The 21,994-nt window shown below is 41.5% G+C and overlaps 1 protein-coding gene across 3 annotated transcripts in view; it reads left to right on the top strand.

Moving 5' to 3' along the window:
* SLC4A11 (solute carrier family 4 member 11) overlaps positions 1–21,994 on the top strand; it is a 726,210-nt gene that overhangs the window by 346,958 nt on the left and 357,258 nt on the right. The window contains exon 1 of one of the 3 annotated variants that reach the window (XM_029593918.1): positions 1,642–1,704. The exons of the other annotated variants lie outside the window; for them this stretch is intronic. The gene's annotated coding sequence lies outside the window, so the exon portion shown is untranslated. Of the gene's footprint in view, positions 1–1,641; positions 1,705–21,994 lie in introns of those variants that run through there. 3 annotated transcript variants of the gene reach the window in all.

Raw genomic sequence — 21,994 nt, 5'->3', positions numbered from 1 at the left:
CATTTACTGCAGCCTCTGAAGACATATTCTTCTGTGCTAACCTGCTTTAGGCTCCGCGTTTTATTAAATGCATTCTCTGTGTAGGCAACACGCTGCTGAAATGACCATAAATATTAACTGAAGGGGCTGATGGTGAAGTACAGGATGAAATGTAAACCCGTCTGCAAAAAAACCCCAAAACAACAAATAACCCATCGCATCTAGATCCTTAAATTTTAATAAAACTGTTGAAGTGTTTACCAGATTAGGGTAGACATCTATTAAGCATATTCTGTGGAGGAACAGATCTATTTTAGAAATGAAACAGTTTTATTTTTTGTGACTGTTGTTCCTTAATGGTGAACTGCATTCATATCTAATGCAGCACATAGTGTTTTTTATTTTATTTTTTTAGGGGAGTGTATAGAATTTTTCTCCTGTTTCCTTCCCCTGCACCCTCTTTCCTGCCTACCTCCTATCTTTTTCTTTTTTTTTTTCAAGCTGTTATCCGTTTCAACATTTTGAACTAATTGGTATTATTGTGTCGCAGCAATGGTGCAGAAGCATTTTTAAATGTTATTATGAAAAGGGTCTGTATCTCGGACCCATAGCAACCGGCACACATAATATACTTCCATTAGTAAAAACCGATCCTCAAAATTATGTAGGCTTTCATGGTTGGAATGTCAAAAATAGAATTCCAATGTAAATAAGTTTAGAAGGTGTTTACTTTTAGCTAGTCTCATTTCAAGAGGCTTTTTACGCCACCTTTTGCTATATTAAAAATAAATAAATAAACCCTCAGTTGAAGCCCCGGCATTGCCTTTGACGTGCCATTAGTCTCCCCTCCGGCAGCGAAGCCTCAGACAAGGACTCCCACCCTCGACTCATTTACAGCACCCGTATTTTGTGTGCTGATGACAGATTGCCTGGAGAAAACATGATCAGACTATTGCTAATTGCTTAACATATACATTATTTATATATATTCGTGCGTATTTTTTTTTTTCTCAGGAATGTCCTTTAAAAGAGGTCATCTACCTGCTTATTTTAAAGCACCGTGTTTTCTCATTTCCCCGACTCTTCCTGGCTTCACATTCTCTTCTTCCCTCGTTTCTTTGTAATTGGCATATTCTCGCCCACAAAATAGTCTCCAGCCGCTGAGCTCATGCTAGATAATAGATTTGGCAAAAATGCTAGCTTTAGTGGTTTAGGATCACTTTAATCTCGTTACTTGCCAGTGTCTGGGAACTGCGAGATCTAAAGGGGGGGCGGGGGAGCAGTGCTGTGCAATGCGAGATGTTGCAGGATGAGCTGAGCTCAGCTGAACCTGTGACGGAACGTGGGTTCCCCTGAATAATGAGCCTGCTGCGCTATCCATCCTTCTTCCCCCCTTGCGAGGGGGGATCCAGCTAGTAGCCAAAATGGGGGATGCCTTTGCAATGTCTATCTCTGCTGCTTGACTCCACCCACTTGCAGCAGCTCACCAATTGGAATCTGGGGAGAAGGGATACACTGAATTGATTAATGTTGAAGCAAGTAGAAAAACAACAAGCACATGCCTTCTCTTTTCCCACTGCACAGAAGTGGCGTCAGGAAAGGAGTGATACTGCTCAGGAACGAGGGACTGCAAGCTCTTACCCCCCCACCCCCCACCCCCCCCCCCCCCCCCCCCCCCCCTTTCATGATTTTTGTGGCATCTTTTTCCTGATAATTGGCAAACAGGTAGGCAAAGGCACGATTTCTCTTTAGTTGAGTTAGTGCGGCGCTTCTTGCTGGAAAGTTAAATGCGAGCTTGTGGAGCAGTTCAATATTTGCTTACAAAATCTAATACAATATTTACATTACTATAAGGGCCTATCCGCTTGGATATGACATAATGTTTGCCATTTCCCGCGCCTGTCGTCGATTCCTGTGCGTGCGCCATGGTGTGTGAGTGCATATTTTTACTTTTATTCAATTAGATGGTAAATTAAACACATGAGGTTTGCCTAGTATAACTCCAGTTTTTTGTTTTGGTTTTTTTTAAATCTCTGCCCTGTGGGATAATGGCAGTAAGCATCTCTGCTAATACCGACTTCCTCATACTAAAATATTGGCAGCAGCTTCTAAAATCTGTAGGTCATACAGTATCAGTGTCCTGCAGAGCAAAAATGTGGCTGGGTCTGAAGTGTTCGTCAAACGTTGGAACTCTGCTGCAGCGAACCTTGCACGAATGGATTTCCTGACGTTCAGTTTTTCTTTCAGGCAGGATATTTAGTGAGCCTTCCGTTTTAGGGCTTGATCACTAAGCTGTCACACCTAGGGTACTCAATTTGAAAGCGTCCCGTCGCATCATCCGTGTGGGCTGCTTTCCATGTGCCTAAAAGTTGCAGCATGCAAGTAAGTCTGGCTTTTTAAGTGCTTGTGATGTGGCAGGCCTGTGTTGTGCATTTTCTCCAGCAGAAGCGCAGGAGCAGAGTAATTGCTTTCTCCCGATGCTGTAAATGTGCGGCGTTTTCCCCCCAACATTAAAACATTTCCCTGTCGGAGAGCTTAGGGTCCTGCCTGGAAACAGGAGACAGTTCGTCTATCATAAGCCAGCCTTTGGGAGCAAGACGTCCCCTCCTGCGGTTTGTCTGTAAAAATTGTTTTTAAGGAGACACATTGTTTGTTGCTGTAATTGTAGTGGAATATGTTTACGGAGCTCTTACTAGCCCCCAGGTAAATTTTGAGATTCAAGTGAAATTGGGTGACGTTGCACCTGTTTCCCCCCTTTCCCCCCTTACTTCCATGCCAGGTGCCAGTAAAATATTAAGGGCCATGTCCTGTGACCCCCCCGATCACATATCCTTTAGGGCTTTCACGGCGCCTAAAGGCTTGCAGCTAGCAGCTCCATTCACCGTGTCTGGGAGGGAAAGAGGTCCCTTGTGGTAAATCAGCCAGTCGCTTTCGTGTGCGGCTAATTTTACCTCTGCAACTGAGCCGGGACGCCCAGGTCTCAGAAGGGACCTTAGTCTGAAGGTGTAATGTAATCACGTTGGATGCAGATGGTCGCTAACCTGCTGCTGTTTACGAGGGGTGAGCTCTGTACAGTGTATGGAGGCAGAGGAACGGGAAGGTGATTTCTTGAAAAGCGGGCGTCGCCCTCCTGAGCAAGGTAAGCTAGAATGATGGGGGGTTTTCCTTCACTGGATACCAACATTTTTTTTTTTTTTTACATTATCCTATAAAATATAAACCTTTGGACCTGCTCTTCAGTACGTTCCATGAACTGTCAGTATCTGGCAACACCCCTTTTCTTTTCTAAGCGGTCACTCAGCAAATACAACTGCTGAAAAAGAAAGAAATAAATACAAAAAAAAAACTATAGGAAGCGCGAGGGTTCTGCACTTCCTCCTTGTAAAAGCAGGATGTCAGCCTCTCGTGACACCTTTTTTTCCTTTATACTGCTGCGCTAGCCAAGAGGGGAGATAAAAAGCTCGTTAGTTAATGAAGTGCATCCTGTTGGGTCTGCGGCGCAGGCTGCCAGCGTCGCACATCACCAGGACATTCCCCCTCTGAAGCAGCTTTTGAGAAGCACACTTGCGTGTCGCTGTGCTGGGTGGACATCTGAAAACTGATGAGCCAGCTTCTGCCTGCTGCTGCTTGCTTTTTTTTTTTTGCTGCACCGCTGGATCGATTTCCTTTTGATCAACAAACATCCTTTGTAGTTACCCGAGAGCTCTCTCTCTGTGCACAGAAGGTATCACTTTCCATTTCTCTGAATGTGTGTTCCATCTCTTGTCTCCTTAGCTGTGTCCATCATACCTCTCACAAATAAATGGACAGAGAGATGTTTGTGGTGGTAGGTAAGCTCATCTTCTGTCCTCCTGGGGTGGAAAGGAGGAGGTGTTTCCCAGAAAGTGAAGAAGCAGAGAAACTTTATTGTAATGTGTGTATTTTTTCGTTTCCACCTCCAAAATTGTAAAATTGAGTTCGTTCTCTTGGCAATGTGAAGTTGGTGGGGAGTGGAGGAAGGGGTGTGAGAAATGATGTGGTTGTATTGCTGGAGACAGGGAGATCATGGTTACAGACGAGCTGATTACTATATCTTTTTTATAAGATAATTTTTAGTACTAGGTAGGATGCAGAAATATATACAATCTTTTGATTTCCCCCTTATAAAACAGGCCACGCATAAATGGTTTTTGGCAAATGTGATAAAAAAAACAACAACAACCAAAACTGATAAGTGTGAAACAGGAATATCTATATAATGTTCATGGGGAGGCATGGTGACAGAATATTGCCTCTGGAGGTCACTATGCCCTTTGGATTGGACCATTATTTTTCTATTATAAAACAAGTGACAGCCTGTGTTTTGCTTTATGAAACTGTCTGAAAAAGCACAAGGAGGAGAAAAAGTTTCTCATCATGTTAACTAATGCCTGCTGCATGCAATTTTACATTTGTCCTAGCCAATAGTTTTATTTTCCTTCTTAATTATGTGATCTGAACAAATGTAAAGTCTTGTTCCAGTTCTGTGAAAATGTATGGATTGCCAATAAGGTCATTAGTGGAAAATATTGATCCAGAGGGAAAGAATAGTGACTGGTGGACACGGTTAATATTGTGTCTAAATCATACTGTTTCTCCTCAGTGGATCAGTCTTTTTCTAACATTTAATGAATGTGGTGCTCTGTGTTTGCTTTGTGATATCATTACAAATAAAGTTCTGGTTAAGGAAGTATGATGCATCATGCTGTATATTTATCCCTGAAGCTATTAACTGAACAGTAGTTAATTTTAGATTTGACTGAGCACTAATTACATTTGTAAGCTCCGTTGGGATGCACAGTTTCAAATTTTAGGCGTGATCATGTATTATGATGAGTGGTCACTTTTTAAAATTAAATTGCCTGACCCATAAAGAGTTGTTGTGCCTTATTTATGTAGAGTTAGTCATTGGTGGCTGTCTTTACTGTTTCCAGGCTTTTTGTGCAAGGCTGGGGAAAACTTCAGGATATCTGTGATCCCTCTTCTTAGTTGGAAAGTGATAATTCTTGATTGATTTAAAGAACACTATTTATTAAAATTGGACTTAGCTGCTGTTGCCTGCAGGTCAGGAGTGTAGCTGTATGGCTGGCACTGCGACTTTTTAGACAACTGCTGTTTGGCGTGTGTAGCACTCAAATTTCAGATGTAAACTCAATAGTTGAGGTTACATTTCCGTGTTTCCTTATTTCAGATGAAGACATCTTTATTTCTTATTCTGTTTGTGCTGAAGGTAGTGAAATGGGTTAGTGGAAAAATTTGTACAGGCCAGGGGTGGGAGAAGGGGTGCTTTGTGTAGTGGTCAGAAATATTATGGTATACTATCCACAGCAGCATTAACTAATGTAAAGAGACCTTAGGTGGCAGTATTAAAAAGACAGTGAAAAATGGTATACTGTACCTAGTCGAAATATTCAGTCTTCCTTTCTTTAAAGTATGATTTTTTTATACTGTAAGGGAGAGCCTGTGAAACTGAGGCAGAAATCCAGACATTCTGACAGTACTATGTGTTACTTTTGTACCAGTGGGAGATGGCAGAAGTTAGGGATAGGGTGGGGAAATTTATTTTATTTTTTGAATGAAGTGTGGTTTGAAAACTCCCTCAGTCAGACCAGCACCTTCTTTTATGGAAAGGCAACATTTTGTTTGAATTTGCACAGCCACAGTAAACAACATTACATCAATAAAAACAATACATCTCAATAAACAATACATCTCAATAAATTTATCAAAAAATTGCATTATTCACTTCAAACACCAAAGGAAGAAGAAAGATTGTGGGGCAGCTGGTGGCCAGTTTAAATAAGCTGTTATATTGCGGATCTGTCATATGCCGTACCACTTCCCTCTCCTTCTTCACTGTGGCAATTGAGACAGCTGCTAGTGGCGGGAAGTATCCTTAGCTGCTATTAGTCAGCCCCTTTGAGCTGCCTCACACGGCTCATCTTACACTTGACCCTCACCCCCCCATGTCATCATGGGGGGCAGGTTATCCATTGAAGATCTGGACTGCTTGTGCACCGACAATCCATATTATAGTCACAGGAGGCCAGGCAATGAGTCCAAATCATACATAACATATAGTAACAACGACAGAAAAGGACCAACTGGTCTGTTCAGTCTGCCTAGCAAGCTTCTTATAGGAGTATCTGCTGTGCTGTGCAGGATACCCCCATGTTTCTCTTAACAGTAGTATCTTTTGCCCCATGCAGTTACTCCAAGCCATATGATAACCCATAAAAAAAAAAAAGTACAGCTAGCAATATTTTTACTGGGTGTTGAACCTTCTTAAAAATTCGAACAGTGCTGCTTGACGTGCTTTGCTTATGGATTTGACGTAGAAGCAGTCCTATGCTTTGTCCCTTATGTTTACATATCAGTACCCCAGACAATAAAAATCAGGGCCCATATTGGTTGTCATCTGAATCCAATTCCTCTTCACCCCTCTCTTGCCGTCAAAGTGGAGAGTGATGTTTCAGTTGCGTCTATCAGTTTCCCAGACCATAAAAATCAGGGCCCTCGGCTATTGTCTAAATCAAATTCCCTTTTTTGCCTTTCATTAAAGCTGAGAGCAATGTTGCAGTTGCATGAAAAGCAATCAAGGCTTATTGGTTAAGCTGCCGCACTAGCAAGTTACCCCATGCATCTTTTTTTCTTCATTTACATTCTTTAAACTTTAGGGATCCACAGTGTTTATCTCATGCCCCTTTTGAATTCTTTGACTGTTTTAATCTTCACCATCTCTTCTGGGAGAGCATTCCAGGTATCCACCACCCTCTCTGTGAAGAAATATTTCCTGACGGTCAAGAACATAAGATATGCCATACTGTGTCAGACCAAAGGTCCATCAAGCCTAGCATCCTGTTTCCAACAATGGCCAATCCAAGTCACAAGTACCTGGCATGTATCCAAACATGAAATAGATCTCAAGCTACTATTCCTTACTGATTAATAGCAGTTATGGATTTTTTTTCTCTAGGAACTTATGCAAAATGTTTTAAACCCAGTTATACTAACTGCCATAACCACGTCATCTGGCAGTGAATTCCAGAGCTTAACTATGTGCTGAGTGAAAAATAATTTTCTTTGATTTTTTTAAATGAGCTACTTGCTAACTTAATGGTGGGTCCCCTAGTCTTTCTGTTATCTGAGAGAGTAAATAACAGATTTGTTCAAGTCCTTTCATGATTTTGTAGCCCTCTGCCATATCCCCCCCCCCCCCCTCATTCTTCTCTTCTCCAAACTGAACAGTCCTAACTCCTTTAGCCTTTCCTTATAGGGGAGCCGTTCTGTGCTCCTTATCATTTGGTTGCCCTTCTCTGCACTTTCTCCAGTGCAACTATATCTTTTTTGAGATGTGGTGACTAGAATTGCACACAGTATTCAAGGTGCGGTTTCACCATGGAGCGATACAGAGACATGATATCCACTGTTCTTATTTTCCGTTCCCTTCCTAATAATTCCTAACATTCTGTTTGCTTTTTTGACTGCCACAGCACACCGAGCTGACAATTTAAATGTATTATCCACTGTGACACCTAGATCTATTTCCTGGGTGGTAACTCCTAATATAGAACCTAACATTGTGTAACTACAGCAAGGGTTATTTTTCCCTATATGCAGCACCTTGTATTTGTCCACATTAAATTTCATCTGCCATTTAGAAGCCCAATCTTCCAGTCTCACAAGGTCCTCCTGCAATTTATCACAATCCACTTGAGATTTAACTACTCTGCATAATTTTGTGTCATCCACAAATTTGATTACCACACTTGTTGTACCCCTTTCCAGATCATTTATAAATATATTAAAAAGCACCGTTCCAAGTACAGATCCCTGAGACACTCCACTGTTTACCTTTTTCCACTGTGAAAACAGACTATTTAATCCTACTCTCTGTTTCCTGTCTTTTAACCAGTTTGCAGTCCACAAAAGGACATCGCCTCCTATCCTATCCCATGACTTTTTAGTTTTCTTAGAAACCTCTCATGCGGGACTTTGTTGAATGCCTTCTGGAAATCCAAATATACCACATCTTCTGCTTCACCTTTGTCACATGTTTATTCACCCCTTCAAAAAATGTGGGAGACCTGTGAAGCAATACTTCCATTGGGTAAATCCATGCTGGCTGTGTCCCATTAAACCATTTCTATCTAAATATTTTGTGATTTTATTCTTTATAATAGTTTCCTCAATTTTTCCCAGCACTGAAGTCAGGCTCACCGGTCTCTAGCTTCCTGGATCACCCCTGGAGCCCTTATTAAATTTTGGGGTTACATTGGCCACCTTCTAGTCTTCAGATATAATGGATGTATGTAATGATAGGTTACAAATTAATTGTAATAGGTCTAAATTTTAATTTTTGAGTTCTTTCAGAACCCTGGGGTGTATAACATCTGGTCCAGGTGATTTAGTACTCTTCAGTTTGTCAGTCTGGCCTACCACATCTTCCAGGTTCACCGTGATTTGGTTCAGTTCATCCGAATTGTTACCCTTGAAAACCTTCTCCGGTACGGTATCTCCCCAACATCCTCTTCAGTAAACACCGAAGCAAAGAATTCGTTCAGTCTTTCCACGATGGCCTTATCTTCCCCTAAGTACCCTTTTAACCCCTCGATCATCTAATGGTCCAATCGACTCCCTCACAGGCTTTCTGCTTCGGATATACAGTATTAAAAAAAAAATTTATTATGAGTTTTTGCCTCTATGACCAACTTCTTTTCAAACTCTATTTTAGCCTGTCTTATCAATATCTTACATTAACTTCCCAATGCTTATGCTTTATTCTATTTTCTTCTGATGAATCCTTCTTCCAATTTTTGAATGAAGATCTTTTGGCTAAAATAGCCTTTCATCTCAAAATTTCTCGTTTGAAAGTTTAATGCTAGAGCCGTGGATTTACTTACTGTTCCCCTTTCAGTCACTAATTCAAATTTGATCATATTATGATTCTGTTGCCAAGTGGCCCCGCCACCGTTACCTCTCTCACCAAATCCTATGCTCCACTGAGAATTAGATTTAAAATTGCTCCCTCTCTTGTGGGTTCCTGATCCAATTGCTCCATAAAGCTGTCATTTATTCCATTCAAAAAAAATCTTAAAACATTCCTATTGAAGCAAACTTACAAAGATGGCATTGGTTAACACCACCACTATCCAATATTAACACCATCGCAAGAAAACCATCGCAGTGTATTTACCTAGACGACTAAATTTGACTCTTACTTATTAGCTTTATAGGCAGATTACCTAATCTGCCTATAAAAATATAACTTGCCTATATTACGTGGTGTGTAATATAAGGCAAGTTATATTAAAGTGCAGTTATATATATATTATATCTAACAACTCTTTCATAATAACGAATTATTATGAAAATCTTTGTTGTTTCATTGTTGTTCTAATCTGCATTTCATTGTAATAAGTTGTTTTATCTGTAAACCGGAGTGATGGCATGTTCCAAACTTTGGTATATAAAAACACATAAATAAAAAATACATAAATATTGGGGTAATTGAAATCTTCCATTATTACTGAACTACCAATTTGGTTAGCTTTCCTAATTTCTCTTGGCATTTCAATGTCCATATCATCATTTTGTTCAGGTGGACAGTAGTATACTCCTATTGCTATACTCTTCCTCAACACACAAGGGATTTCTACCCAAAAAGATTCAATTGTGTATTTAGTGTCTTGCAGGATCTTTATCCTGTTGAATTCTATGCCATCCTGGACATAAAGCATTACCTTGCCACCCAGTTGCTCCTCTCTATCGTTGTGATATAATTTGTACGCTGGTATAGCACTATCCCATTGGTTATCCTCTTTCCACATGTCTCTTGAGATGCCAATTAAGTCTCTCATCATTCACTGCTATATGCTCTAACTCTCCCATCTTACTTCTTAGACTTCTGGCATTAGCATACAAAATTCAAAGTGTGTTTTTTGTTTGGTATTAATATTCTGCTTTTCAGTTTACAGGGGTAAATTGGAATCTTTTAGCTCAGGTGAGCCATTAATTATAGCCACATGGACTACTTTTCTTATTATTGGAACCTCTCTGTTGGGATGCCTAACTCCAATGCTTCATTAGTATTCTTTGAAGATACCTCCCTCCAAACCATGTGCTGCTGAGCGACTGTTGGCTTTCCCCTTAGAGCAACTTTTAAACTAAATCAATCTCCTTTTTAATGGTTAGCGTCAGCAGCCTGGTTTTACCCTGGTTAAGGTGGAGCTCATCCCTTTGGAAAAGATTCCCCCCCCCTTCCCCAAAACGTTCCCCCCCAGTTCCTTACAAAACTGAATCCCTCTTCCTTGCACCATCGTCTCAGCCACACATTGAGACTCTGGTGCTCTGCCTACCTCTGAGGACCTGCGCGTGACACAGGGAACATTTCAGAGAATGCTACCCTGGTTTTGGATTTCAGCTTTCTACCTAAGAGTCTAAATTTGGCTTTCAGAACCTCCCTCCCACATGTTCCTGTATCATTGGTGCCCATATGTACCACGACAGCCGGTTCCTCCCAGCACTATCTAAAATCCTATCTAGGTGTTGCCACCTTCGCACCAGGTAGGCATGTTATCAGGCGATCTTCATGTTCACCAGCCACCCAGCTGTCTACATTCCTAATAGTCGAATCACCAATTATGATGGCTGATGTAACCCTTTTCCAGGTCCGTACCCTGAGTCAACCTACCCCTTAGAGTTTAATTTCATGACCCTTGGTTCTACTGTTTCTTTTTTCAACGGAAACATTTCAAAGTTCTGTATCATTAAAACCTTTCAGGTATCTGAAGCTCTATCATATCTTCTGTGCACTTCCTCCCTTCCCGGGTATATATATTCAGATCCTTCAGCCTCACCTCATAAGTCTTCCTAGACTGACCCCACACTATTTTGGTCACCCTTCTCTGTACTGCCTTCATCCTGTCTCTATCCTTTTTAGATATGGACTCCAGAACTTAACACAGTACTCCAGGTGAGATCTCACCAAGGACCTGTACAAGGGCATTATCACCTTTTTCTTACTGGTTATTCCTCTCTATGCAGCCCAGAATTCTTCTGGCTTTAGCTATTACCTTGTCACATTGCTTCGCTATCTTCCGATCCCAGATGCTATCCCCCCCAGATCCTCTCTTGGTCTGTGCACATCAATCTCCCCATCACATAAAGCTCTTTTGGATTACCGAATCCCAGATTCATGACTGCACTTCTTGTATTGAATCCCAGCTGCCAAATCTTTGACCAATCTTCACGCTTTCTTAAATCACTTTTCATTCTCTCTACTCCTTCAGGCATGTCCACTCAGGCATGTTGCAGATCTTAGTATCATCCACAAATAGACAAACATTACCTTCTATCCTGTCCGCAGTGTTGTTCACAAATATATTGAACAGAACTGGTCCCAATACCGATGCCTGTGGCACTCCACTTAACACGGTTCTCTCTTCAGCGTAGATTCCATTTAAGGTTACATGCTGTCTCCTATCAGTCAACCAGTTTGTAATCTATGGCATTCCCTGTAATGACATTCCCTGTAATGGCATGGAATGAGCACATGTAATCCATGTGCTCATTCCCACGCTTCTTATTTTCGGCCCACGTGCCTCCTATGTGGGACCGTATCAAAAGCTTTGCTGAAATCCAAGTAGATCACATCGAGCGAGCTTCCTTGATCCAATTCTTTAGTTACCCAATCCTGTGACCTTGGACCTGGTGAGTTCCATCAAAACTAGACCTCTTAAGAAAAACCCCACTTTAATGCAGTGGCCATGTTCTAAATGAAAAAAAAAATAGTAGGTCAGATTCAGAAATGTCCTCCAGGTTCCACATTTTTCCAGTGGGAATGTTCCAAAAAACGTTCTGGGTTGATGACTTGGCAGAAAATCATCACTGCTAGTGTTCAGTACACTAGCTAACTTGGATTCTATGATCTCTTAAAAATTCCCTTCGTAATCAAAGTTGATTATAATAAGCTGAAGTAAAGTGCATCATAGCAGAATGAGGAGTTATGTGCTTGGATGAACTAGCACTACCCAAATTGATTTCTGTTTTTGACAGTCTCTGAATGTGCCACAGTATTTTGTCTTTGACCACTGGCCACAATTTTACCATGCATACTTTATTTATAAAAATTTGATATTCTGCCTTATACCAGGAATGGCTTCAAGGTGAATTACAATCAGATTTAAATCTGAGTTACAGTAATGATCTAAAGTCATTTATAGTCACAAATGGGCTGATACGGTACAGTGCGCTCCGGAGCACACTGTTAACCCGCCATTGGACGCGCGTTTTCCCTTACCCCTTATTCAGTAAGGGGCCGAAAACGCGCATCCAACCCGCCGAACCTAATAGTGTCCTCAACATGCAAATGCATGTTGATGGCCCTATTAGGTATTCCCGCGCGATTCAGAAAACAAAATGTGCAGCCAAGCCGCACATTTTGCTTTCAGAAATTAGCGCCTATCCAAAGATAGGCGCTAATTTCTTCCGGCACCGGGAAAGTCGGAGGTCCCGAAGGGTAAAAAAAGTAAAAAAAATAAAAATAAATAAAATAAAATAAAATTTGAAGTCGGCCCGCGGCTGTTGGGTCGAAAACCAGATGCTCAATTTTGCCGGGCATCCGGTTTCAGAGTCCGTGGCTGTCAGCGGGCTCAAGAACCGACGCCGGCAAAATTAAGTGTCGGCTGTCAAACCCGCTGACAGCTGCCGCTCCGGGCCAAAAGGAGGCGCTAGGGACGCACTAGTGTTCCTAGCACCTCCTTTTGCCCGTTTCTACCGCCGGGCCTCATTTAAATACTGAATCGCGTGCACAGGCGAGTGGCCCGCTCTCCCGCGGACTTTACTGAATCGGCCCGTATGAAAATAAATAATTTTTTAGTATCAATACAGGAGTTTCTTCTTCCCATATTAGAGATCAAGAAGGTATGGCAATTATTCAGAGAGGACTAAAAAGGAGGATTGGAGTAGTTAGGTTGTTGAGAGAGATTATTTTTTATGGGGTGGGAAGGGGGTAGGACAGTTGGGTTGTTCTCTAAGAACAGATAGTAAATTACAACTTATTCAAAACCCTGCTGTTAGGATTGTCATGGGAAAATCTCGTAGAAATTCAGCAAAACCGTTACTATGGGATTTGCATTGGTTATCTGTTGTGGACAGATGGAGGTTTAAACATCTGCTGTTGGCATTTAACATTTTAAATGGCTTAGGTTCTCCTTCTTTAAGGGGTTCTCTACATGGTATTTATTTATTTATTTATTTATTATTTTTATATACCGACATTCTTACATCCGATGTAAATCATACCGGTTTACATTAAACAGAATAGCAGGAAATAAATTTCCATAGTCTAATACAATGAACATTTCTAATTAAAATTGTTAACAAGTGAAAAGAAAAAGGTAAAGAATTGGAATAAAGGTTAAATAACAGAAAAATATAAAAGATTTTTTTTAAAAGCACAAGGGTTGCACGAAGGTATGTATCTAAAAGAAATTTACGCTCTTTTGGGTCAACGATATCTACAGCTCCCTTCAGTTAATACATTTAAACATTCTTGACTGGGTTTTAGATCACTTTCTAATGCTATTCCCAATTTTTGGAATAGGTTAACATTGGATGTGAGAGAAGAGGAAAATTTATTAAGATTTCGGAAGAAACTAAAAACCTGGTTCATGTCTACTAATTGATCTATATCATTAATTGGTCTGCTTGAGAATGTCTTATCAGGGTAAAATGATGGGGGGTAAAAGCTGGATATGAAGGACTGTTTTTATATGTTTGTAAGTCTTGGTATTTTAAGCTTTATGTTATGGTTTTATTATGTAAACATTGTAATTTTGTGTTACTTATGTACATCGCTTTGGTCAATTAATTTTTATCTGTAAAGCAATTAGTAAATGACAATAAATAAATAGTATTTGTAGTAGGATCAAGGGTTTAGAAAAATCAGGCTGGAATCTGGTGCAGGTAAATGAGACCAGAGGACTTTGTTATAGATATTGCTTGAAAGTTCTGATATTAATTAACCAGCATAGGTAAAGGTGTTTTTTTGTTGTTTTGGTTTAGATAGCAAATTTCTTGTAATTTGTATATCTTTACTTAAATAAGATTGTTTGTAGGGATGATGTGGAGATGATGTCTTTCTTCAACTATTCTGTATAGAAATGAAGGCCAGCAGAAGGTGTACAAGTGATCAGAATTTTTATTGGACTAATTTATTTTCTCCATTTCCTGCTCCTACTTGGTTTCTAAACAGTTGTTTTTGAGGTAGAGAGAAGACTTTTATAAATGTTGGTGTCCTAAATAGAGATTTTTTTAGGTGTTAAAAGTATTGGGGTAGATACTCAATGCTAGTTGTGTAAGTAATTTAGGGCAGATTCATTAAGGTTTTCCTCCCATTTTTGTGTCTATGGGAAAAACCCTTAGGGGTAGATTTTAAAACCCCTGCGCGTGTAAATCCTCCCGGATTTACGCGCGCAGGGCACTCGCGCGCCGGCACACCTATTTTGCATAGGCCGCCGGCGCGTGCAAAGCCCCGGGACGCGCGTAAGTCCCAGGGCTTCGTAAAAGGGGCGGGAGGGGGCGTGTCTGGGGCGTGTCCGGAGCAGGTGGCGGGTCCGGGGGCGTGGCAACGGTTCAGGGGTGGGCCGGGAGGGCGGTCCCGAGTCCCCTGGCACTGCGGCCTGTGCCGGGGGATTCCAGGGCGGCGTGCGCAAGTTACGCCTGCTTCAAGTAGGCGTAACTTGCCCAACAAAGGTAAGGGGGGGATTTAGGTAGGGCTGGGGGGGGGTGGGGTAGATAGGGGAAGGGAGGGGAAGGTGGGGGGACGCGGAAGGAAAGTTCCCTCCGAGGCCGCTCCAATTTCGGAGCGGCCTCGGAGGGAACGGAGGCAGGCTGCGTGGCTCGGCGCGTGCAGGCTGCCGATTTTGTGCAGCCTTGCGTGCGCCAACCCCGGATTTTATAAGATACGCGCGGCTAAGCCGCGTATCTTATAAAATCTGGTGTACTTTTGTTTGCGCCGGTGGCGCGAACAAAAGTACGCGCGCACGTATGTTTTTAAAATCTACCTCAGCGTGAATCAGGTACTTAGACTTATCCGCTTTAGTTCTAACTGGCTATCTGGCTAAGTTCAGACCTACTCTATGGGGCGTCTAAACTTACACATATACTTATACAGTTAACTCCGAATACGACTAATTTGCTGTGCCCCCCAATCCACCCAGTACACGCCTACTTTTTGTGTGTGTAACTTTGCCGTATGAGGGACATATACAGCTAAGTGATGGCTGCTGAACGTAGGCGTATGTTCAGCGGCCACTAATTAGCTGCATAAGTCCTGCTTATCTGGCTAAATAGCACTGAGCACACTTTGAATGTCAGGCCCATTGAGTCTTGTGTCTCAGAACAAACATGAGGCATGTGTGTCTATATCTTTGACTGCACAGTGGGGCAAATCATTTCCTGTTTAATGAGGCATAAGGAAAGAATGTTTGTTTTCAAAAGATTTTAGCATCCACTATAGTATTCTAAGAAGTTAGATTGGAAATTTTGCAATTTTATTTACAGCATATGCGAGTAATAGCGCTTGATGAGGAGTCTGTTTATACTGCATATTCAGATGCCTCTGCGTTTTTGTTAAGCAAGAGTTTTTGCCTCATATCAACTCCCAAGGCATCTCTGTATTTTTGTGTTATGTAACCAGATATGTTTAAGAGTGTTATAAAACAGGCTGCTGATTTCAACCAGAAAAAATAACATAAACATGCTCATTCAAGGAAACAGACTTGAGCACAGTTATCAAATGAAAACTTTTTATTAAAAACTCAGGAAAAATGCACTATTCACAAATTTGCAGATCATTACATGTACAGCTTTTCCATCGATAAGAAGGCTGAATTAGCCATTGCATGTGGTTGACTTCATCCAGCGGCACCAAACAGACTCAGCTCCCCATGCTATTAGAGCTTTCAGCTCTACTTAGCATGTGTGGGTGTTACCTCATCAGTCATGTTTTGTCCGAGCACATGCCACGGGCATGTACTCAGTCTTTCCCCATATTTTTTTTTCTAATCTTCAAATTTTGATATTTCTACCTCAGTATATTCTTTCATTGTTGCCTCACTGATTCTGCAGCACCACACAAAAGCACTTTTCAGTGCCAACAAAAAAAATAGAGCTTTGTTACAGAGGCCTTGCCTCCTCGACATGTCAGGCCAGAAATTAAAACCTACTGTGAGCAGCTTTAAAAACTGCATTTGTGGTAAAGTGATGTCCTCACTGACAGACATGGACTGGAACATGACCAGGCAAATTGCTACACTTGTGGACGAATGTCTCAGAGCTCCCAGTATTCCAGGGTGATTTTAATTGGGAAGCTGCGTAAATTTTTTCGGAGTTGCAGCAGATCCTCCTCCTATAGTGCAGAGTCATCTACCTCACTAATTAAAGAAATGAGCAGGAGCACCTCAAAGACTTCCCATTGGCTCAGTCCAAAGCCATGAGGTTGAATGTTATCAGCTGCTCTGCATCAAAGAAAAAGCAGCATCAGTTATTGGAGCTATTGGATCTGGAATTGAAGAAACACAAACACTCCAAGCGCAGTGCATTGGCAGTAGGTTCAGAAGAAGACTCTCTACAGGTATGGCTTCTGACCTGCTTCTGGATCCTCCCAATCACACCTCACCCCCCGAGGATCTCGCCAAATTGTCTTTTGTGAAAATGTTGCCAAGCATCATTTCTATCTTTTCCACAAATTTAAAAGACTTCTGCTCAGAATTACTTGCTCTAGTTCAAATTTTAGACACTCTGTCAGAGCTGGCAGGCCCTCTAGTTCACAACATCCTCAACATATTACAGATGAGAATGTGGGAAACTCCTATTAAGGGCATTTCTATAGCGAGGAAACTTGACCTTAAATACAGGGTTCAGAAGTCTCCTGGATTTGGTGTTGTCCAGCTACTACATCAGTCTATAGCGGTTGAGTCTGCTATAAAGAAAAGAGACCCAGAATTCATTCAAACTCACCTCTAGGGAAAGATTAGACTACTTGACAGTTTCATCATGAAAGCCTTGATGCTCTCCATGCACATCACCATGCACCAATTTTATATGGTACACGACTACATTCAGAAGCTAAAGTCTTTTTTACAGCTCAGAGAAAATATTACTTATTATCTTCAACCGCTTTTGGATGTGGAAAAGGGCATCCGTTGTCTTCTCAGGTCTATGTATGAGTTGTTTGACTTAGTTTCTCATACCCCCTCAGCCTTAGTTGGGGCTTGATGTATGACATGGGTTAGAGCAAGCAGCATTCATGAAGACATTCACAAAAAGTGGGTCGACCTACCTTGTTTAGGTGACATCCTTTTTGGTGGAAAGCTCAGACTTTCAAATTAAAGATCAGGATGTAGCTTTGCAGTCTCTCTCAACTCCTGAACAGCCCTCTACTTCAAGATGCTTCTTTTTCATGTACAAGCAACCGACCTTCCACAGATCTCCTACCAGTCTTTTCAGTAGTAACACATACTACCTCTTCTGGCCCAGAGTCTGCAACCACTTCAGCCAGACCTTGCCAGTGGGAACATCATGTATCAAAGACCACACAGCAAACCCAACCCAAACTTGGGTCCAGTTTTTGATATCTCCAAACAATTCTCACCCCTCCATTCCAGTGGGAGGAAGAATCTAGACTTTCTTAGAAATGTGGCATCAGATAACCAAAATCATGCAGTTTGGTTACCATTTGCATTTCTCCCAGCTTCCATCCCTCCCACATTGTATGCCTCTCAGTCCAGATCTATCTCACTTGCTACAGCTTTTCCTGGAAGTCCAATTGCTTTTCAGCAGTGAGTGATAAATCCAGTCCCTGCATCCCAACTTGGGCAGGGCTTCTACTCTTGATATTTCTTAACTCCCAAGAAGATAGGGAGATTGAGGCTCATTCTGGACTTGAGACAGTTGAACAATCATCTACTTCTAGAGAAATTCAAAATAAATTCCTTCAGCATGATTCTTCCTTACATACAGCAGAATGAATGGATATGTGCCATGGACCTAAAGGATACATATGCTCACATGCTCATCCACCCTTCTCATTGGCACTGTTTTCACTTTCAGGTAAATTCTTCACATTGCCAATATAAGGTACTCTCGTTTGACCTATCGGCAGCTTATAGAGTCTTTAAGAAAAGTGGTAGCAGCTCATCTGCTTCATCAGGAAATACATGTTTTCCTGTACCTGGATCACTGGCTAATTTTGATGAGTTTTTGGGAGGAAGTACTTGGTTCCTTGCATAGGATAATGTGTTTTACAATGGTTGGGCTTCCTAGTCAACTTTGAGAAATCAAATTTAGTCCCCACTCAGAGGTTCAAGTTCATAGGAATGTGAATAGACTCCTACAGGAAGAGAGCATTCCTGCCTTCAGAAAGAATGAACGTCATGAGATCACTCATTCACAAGCAACTCTCATCTCCACACTCAACCCGAGTGCTGCTGATGGTCTTAGGACATATGGTGGCAGCTATCCATATAGTCTGCTGAGTTGCCTACATATCCATTACGTTCAGTGGGGCCTGTGGTCTCAATGGGATCAGCTAACTCAACCACTATCAACTGTGGTACAAATCACAGGGGACATTAGGCAAGAGTTGCAGTGATGATTACATCCCCTGGTTCAGAAACAAGGAGCTCCTCTTCAAGTACTCCCTCATCAAGTCACACTGGTGATGGATGGCTCCATCAAAGGATGGGGGAGGGCACTTGGTTGCCCAGTCTCAAATCTTTAGTGCTTCATGGCAGAGGGGCCATGACCCTATACCTCCTTGTTTGTTGACAAAGCACATGGCAACTTGGTTATTGGTCTAAATCAGGATGTGTCTTTCCTGAAGAAGATGCACGAACGCTAAGAGAGAATGTATCTTATTGCTCTTAACTCCAGTAATTTGATCGGAGACCAATTGCCCCACTTTGGACGCAGGGCATAGCTCAAGTATGGCCCAGACAGATATGGTTTGCATATCTGATTCAAATTTCCAACATTCCTTCCATTCATCTGCGAATGGAACCTATATTGTTAACTCAAGACAAAGGGACGCTTTATCTTCCCAGCCCCAAACCTAATAGCTTGGATGTTGAGTGCTTGGTAATAGCGGATGTCAAACTTCCAATGCAGAAACCACAAGTTCTATGGGTGTTAAATATCATCCTTTCTCAACTCATGAAGCCTTCTTTTGACCGTTAGCTTTGCAGTTCTTGAAATGGAAAATACTGTTCCTGGTAGCAGTTACATCAGCTAGATGAGTCAGCGAACTCAAGCGCTCATTCACTATCCTACATACATGTGGTTCTTTCACCACAGGATGGTAAAAGTTTATTTCACTTTTCTTATTAATTGATCCATTGAATTACCTCCCTTCTTTCCAGGACCTCATGCTCATGAAGGGGAGAAAACTCTTCCTACCTTGGACTATAAAAGATCTTTGGCTTATTACAAAAAACTAACTCAGCTCCTTATCAGTCTTCTCAGTTGCTCATGTCATACGACCCTAAAAGACTAGGTATGCCAGTCAACAAGCATACATTGTCCAGCTGGTTAGCAGAAAGCATTCAATACTGCTACACCTTAGGTTTACAGAACAAACGCTGTCACAGCTCATCAAGTAATTGCTGTGGCCTCCTCCATTTCTCATCTACGAGACGTGCCCCCTCGAAGATATCTGCAAAGCTGCAACATGGTCATCGATTCACACCTTTGTCTCATTACTGTCTGGACAACTTCTCAAGGACTGACAGTAAATTTGGGCAGGTAGTTTTTAAACTGTTCCCTCCATGGTGGGATCAAAGTTGCTTACCCAGGAAATGCTCCCTCAGCTTGGGGCTCCCCTCTTGTTTTTTGGTTTTTTTTTTTTAATTATTTTATTTTTATTCATTTATAATTACAGAGCAAGTCAACCAACTCACTACAGAGAAAATAGAAATGCTTTTATACATCCAAATAAAAAAGGAAATAAAGCCTAATAACAACATATTGTATCTTATCATTTACAGTATAAAGCATTCCCCTTATTAAGAAATCAAAATCAGGAGGGCAGCATATAGGAAGATATTAATGCAACTAAACATTTGCAGAAATAGGCCCTAGCGTAGATTAATGACCATCCTTCTTACTGGATCCTAATTTAAGGCTTTAATCCAGGGATAACTGTTACCCTTTTTGCATTCAAGAAGGATTTCAATTGCTCAGGATAAATAAAAATGTAACATTCTTTTGGTGATTTTACAACACATTTACAGGGATATTTTAGGACATATGAGAAGCCAAGAGCAATTACTTGTGATCTCATAGCAAGAAATGCCCATCTCTTATCTTGAGTGACGGGGGTGAAATCTGGGAATGCACGAATCTTAGTTCCCCTAAATTGGAGATCAATATTTTTGAAATATCTTTTCATTATTTCTGATATATCTTTCTCTATTATGAATGATACTAAAAGTGTAGCACATTCATAATACTCTGAAGCTGAATCTTCCAGAAATTTAGTCAAATTACCCTTTTCTGTATCAATTTGCTGTTTTTCTTTGTTTCTGTTAGATATAGGCAGGAAATATAATTTATTTACTGATGGTATTTCACCTTCCTTAAATTTTAACACCTCTTTAAAGTAATTCTTAAGAGTAACATTAGGTAATTCTCCAACCATTTTCAGGAAATTTAAAAATCTTAGATTCAAATGTCTTGAGTAGTTCTCCATAAACTCCACTCTCTTAGATATTACATTTAAATCCTTTATGATTTTCACATTGCAATTTTGGACTTTTCCCGTCTCAATTTCAACCTTTTCCAGTCTTGGCTTCATCTCTTTAATCTGTGTGTCGCAAACCACCAATTTTTGTTCCATTCCATCTAAATTATCTTGAAAATCCCAGATTGATTTTACCAAAGCCGCCATAATATCCCAAATCGCCTCCAAAGTTATTTTGTCCGGCCTGCCAGGCATCAGAAAATGGGGTCTCCAATTTGACTCACCCGTTCTCTGCACTGGAGATAGTCCCGCCAGCAAGACCTCCCTTCCAAGAACATTCAGTACTCCTCCGGTTTCCTCAATCACCTTCTCCGAAATCGGAGTAGACGCCGGGGCCACCGCCGTCGACTCATCAGCTCGTGCTGTCTTAAAGTCCGATGAGACTCGCTCCGGAGTGCTGGCATCTTCTGCCCTCTGACCTCCTCCTGAACGGGTCGCATCCACCGCGTCACGGTACTGCGACTCGACTGCCAGTGGGCTCTCGGGGAGTGGAGTTATTTTGGGCTTACGCGGATCCGGGGGAAAGAGAGAAACTTCTCCAGGTGGAGCCAGTGCTTCCTCACCAAACTCCACAGCGGAGCCTTCACCTCCCGCTTCGATAGTCCTTCCAGGTACGTATGATGTTATTAATTGTTGAGTGGCCATAACTTCCGAATCTGAAGGAAAAATTTGGAGTTTGCCTTTCCTTTTTGCTGGCATAGTAAAGAGATCTTTGAAGACAAACGGAGCTCAACGAATGTGTGTCTGGCTACGCCGCCATCTTGCCCCCCCCCCCCCCCCCCCGGCTCCCCTCTTGTAATGGTTAATTCAGCCTTTTTATTGACAGAAAAAGCAAATTTGCTTATCATAAATGGTGCTTTCATTAGATAGAGGGATGAATTAGCAATGAAATACTTGCCCTCCTCCCTAGAGAGTTGACTACATAGCTAGATTTAGCTCTGATATAGACTGATGCTCACGAGGCAACTCCTGTACATGCTCAGCAGAGCTCAAAGCTTTACTAGCTTGGAGAGACTAGACTATTTGGTGCTACCGGATGATGCCACCCACATGTAATGGCTAATTCATTCTGCTATGTATGGAAAATATTTACAGTAAGCAAACTTGCTTTACACCAACTCTCAAAGCGAACTTGAATGTGTAAGTTCTCTTTGAGAAATAACTTGGCAAAACATCTTGCACGAGTTACTCCTG

This window comes from Rhinatrema bivittatum, chromosome 1, assembly GCF_901001135.1.
Source record: "Rhinatrema bivittatum chromosome 1, aRhiBiv1.1, whole genome shotgun sequence".
NCBI lineage: Eukaryota > Metazoa > Chordata > Amphibia > Gymnophiona > Rhinatrematidae > Rhinatrema > Rhinatrema bivittatum.
The sequence above is the reverse complement of the archived record's forward strand: the minus strand, read 5'-3'. Positions and strand labels throughout refer to the sequence as shown.